The sequence below is a fragment of the Arachis ipaensis genome, chromosome B04 (genome assembly GCF_000816755.2).
Source record: "Arachis ipaensis cultivar K30076 chromosome B04, Araip1.1, whole genome shotgun sequence".
Classification (NCBI taxonomy): domain Eukaryota; kingdom Viridiplantae; phylum Streptophyta; class Magnoliopsida; order Fabales; family Fabaceae; genus Arachis; species Arachis ipaensis.
In genome coordinates this window covers 67,324,131-67,328,216 of record NC_029788.2, presented here as the reverse complement: position 1 = coordinate 67,328,216, position 4,086 = coordinate 67,324,131, and positions in this window count along the sequence as shown.

Sequence of the window (4,086 nt, the reverse complement as noted above, 5' to 3'; positions counted from 1 at the left end):
GAGTATTTTCAGGCTGTATAGGGTAGGAATGGCTTAGAGGATGGAAAGAAAACAAGCAAAAGTGGAAGGAACGTGCGAAAATGAAGTTTTGAGAAGCTGGCAGCGACGCGCACGCGTGGATGACGCGTACGTGTGCCTAGCGCAGAAGACGAGCGACGCGTGCGCGTGACTGACGCATACGCGTAACAAGGAATTTCGCCAAATGACGTGTACGCGTGAACTACACGTACGCGTGACATACGCCACGCGCAGAATCTTGCAGAAAGCGCTGGGGGTGATTTCTAGGCTCTTTTTGGCCCAGTTCCAAGCCCGAAAAACACATAATAGAAGCTGCAGAATGGTGGAATCAATCATTCATGCAATAATTCATAAATTTAGGTTTAGATGTAGTTTCTAGGGAGATAGGCTCTCTCCTCTCTCTAGGTTTTAGAATTTCTCTTAGTTTTAGGTTTATTTCTTCTCAATTCAAGGTTCAATGTTCCTTTAATTTAGTTTCTCTTCTACTTTTATTTGTCTTAGCATTCTAGTTTATCTATTTCCACTATTGATTACTTTATGTTGCTATTTGGTTTATGAATTCTCATGTTTTAATTTGATTTTCTATTTAATGCAATTTGAGGTATTTCAGATTTATGATTGCTTTCTTCAATTTATGTTATTGATGCTATCAATTTAATTTAGATCTCTCTCCTTTTGGCTTTGGTTGAGTAATTGGAGAGTCTTGAGTTATCAAACTCCTTTGTTGATTGATAATTGGAATTTGCTGGTTGATTTGGATCCCTCTAAAGCTAGTTTTTCCTTAAAATTTGACTAGGACTTGAGGAATCAATTTGATTCATTCACTTGACTTTCCTCCATAGTTAGAGGTTAACTAAGTGGTAGCAACTGATAATCCTCATCACAATTGACAAGGATAACTAGGATAGGACTTCTAATTTTCATACCTTGCCAAGAGCTTTATTAGTTATTAATTTAATTCTCGCAATTTACTTTTCTTATTCCTTATTCAAAAACCCAAAAATATACTTTTTCCATAACCAATAATAACCACACCTCCCTGCAATTCCTTGAGAGACGACCCGAGGTTTAAATACTTCAGTTTATTTTTATTGGGTTTGCTTAAGTGACAAACAAGTTTTTGTATGAAAGGATTCTTTGTTGGTTTAGAAACTATACTAGCAGCGAGAACTTATTTGTGAATTCTTTACTGACGAAAATCCGTTCATCAAATATAATAAGAAAGGCGAGGAGAATCTATAACATATGTATATAAATAGAAACAGCATAGCTAAGAACTTAGCAAAACTACGTAAGCTTCCTTGTCCATCCTAAAAAGAGAAGTTTGTAGGGGGTGAGAGCATCATCCTCGCAGGTTCTCAGTAGCGGGTTTAAGAATTGTCATAAGAGGATACGTATAAATAAAAGAATAGGTTTTCAAAAACAGTGATCTCCGTTCGTCTTATGAATCTTTTAAAAAACATGACATTTACTTATTCAAAAATATCATTCATGTCATATTTATAAGAATTCCAAATCAATTATGTTTCCATAACATTCCAATATACATCATAGAATCAAGCCAACCAATCTTATTAATCACGGCCTCCGTCCTAATTATAATCAAATCTCAGCCTCTGGCCCAACATATAATCAATCCCGGCCTTTGGCCTAATGATGATCGGATATTTTATACACTTTTTTGCCATTATTTTCATATAGTTTTTAGTATATTTTGTTTAAGTTTTCATAGGTTTTAGTGAAAATTTAACATTTTTGGATTCTACTTTGATTTTGTGTATTTTTATGCAATTTTAGGTATTTTTTGGCTGAAATTGAGGAGCTGGAGCAAAAGTCTGATTTAGAGGCAGAGAAAGCACTGCAGATGCTGTCAGGATCTGACCTCCTTGCACTCGAAAGAGATTTTCTGGAGCTACATACATTCAAATGGAGAGTTCTCAACGGATATGGAAAGCTAACATCGAGGGCTTTCCAGCAATGTATAATAGTTCATACTTTGATTCAGAATTGAAGGTCCAAAACTGGCGTTCAACGCCAGGCTAAAGCTCTATTCTGGCGTCCAACGCCCAAGGGAGAAGAGACCAGCGTCCAACGCCCAAAAAGGACCCCCTAGCCAGTGTTCAATGCCCTAGAGGCCTCCTAGCACGTGAATCTCAATCAAGCTCATCCCAAACACTCACCAAGTGGGCCCCGAAAGTGAATTTTAGCACTAAAAGACTGTTTTACCCTTCTTATTTAATCCTTAGTCATTAGTCTAGTATTATTTAAGAACTTTTATACTTTTGAGAGATCTTCGACAGACCTTTGACACTTTACATGTTTACATTGTATTTTCTATCAATATGAGTTTCTAAACCTCCTAGGTTGAGGGGAGGAGCTCTGGTGAGTTTTATGGATTAATAAAGTATTACTATTTTATCTTCAATCCGTGTTTGATTCTCTATTCTAAGATGTATCTTCGTTCTTCATCCTTATGAATGCGTTGAACTGTCATAAGGTTATCTCATTCTATATGGGTTCATAATGAGTCTTTCATCGGACAATGATGAACCACTAGCTTGGTTATACATCTCTTAGACGGCTAATCCACGACTTCGTTGGGGACTTCTCGAGACATCATTTTAGCCGAGGTATGAGGAGATTAGGGTCTTTGTGGTAAATACTAGAACCAAAGGCGCAGCATTCTCTGATCCGAAAGAGTCGACCTTGTCTGTGGCGTTTTGAGTAGGATCACTAAGGGAAATGGACTGCAGGAGCTTCACCCTCAATCAGACTGGATCCGCACTAACCATGGGGTTCAAATTTGGAAGAGCATTGGCAAGCTCTCAAGAAAGGCGTTGTTCACATACAGCCTGCCAGAGAAGAAATCATTCACAGTTGGAGGAGACAGTAAAACCGAATTGATCCAGAAGAATAAAGCATATCCGAAGCCTTAACCATCAGCTTATCATTGCTTTAACCATCAATTGAGTAATATTTTCTTTATTCTACTTTAATGCGCTTTAAACAACCAACCAACTTTTCTATCCTTCTGACTAAGATCTACAAGATAACCATAGCTTGCTTCAAATCACAATCCTCGTGGGATCGACCCTGACACCCCAGAGAAGACTGAACCCCACTATCTTAGAGGTTGTCAAAAAGGAAGTGACCAGACTACTGGAGGCAGATATCATCTATCCCATCTCAGACAGTGAATGGGTAAGCCCAGTACAAGTGGTGCCCAAGAAGTCTGGAGTCACTATAGTGAAGAATGAGCATGGAGAGCTCCTGGAAACCAGAGTTCAGAACGCCTGGAGAGTCTGCATTGACTACAGACATCTTAACCAAGCTACTCGTAAGGATCACTATCCTCTTCCATTCATTGATCAAATGCTGGATCGCCTGTCAGGTAAATCACATTATTACTTTTTAGATGGTTACACAGGCTATTTCCATATTCATATAGCTCCTGAAGATGAAGAAAAGACCACTTTTACATGTCCTTTTGGGACTTATGCTTACAAGAGAATGCCCTTTGACTTGTGCAATGCACCAGCTACTTTCCAAAGGTGCATGATGAGTCTTTTCTCTGATCTTATTAAGGACTGTATGGAGGTTTTTATGGATGACTTTAGTGTATATGGCGATTCCTTCAATCTTTGTTTGGATAGTTTATCTAGAGTGTTAGAAAGATGTGTCAGTACAAACCTTGTATTGAATTTTGAAAAATGTCACTTTATGGTTAAACAAGGGATTGTACTAGGACATGTTGTATCTAATACTGGCATTTCTGTAGACCCAGCAAAGGTGGATGTTATTTCTAGTTTACCTTACCCCTCTTCTGTGAGGGAAGTGATGAGCGGATAATTTATACGCTTTTAGGCATTGTTTTTAGTATGTTTTTAGTAGGATCTAGTTACTTTTAGGGATGTTTTCATTAGTTTTTATGTTAAATTCACATTTCTGGACTTTACTATGAGTTGTGTGTTTTTCTGTGATTTCAGGTATTTTCTGGCTGAAATTGAGGGACCTGAGCAAAAATCTAATTCAGAGGCTGAAAAAGGACTGCAGATGCTGTTGAATTCT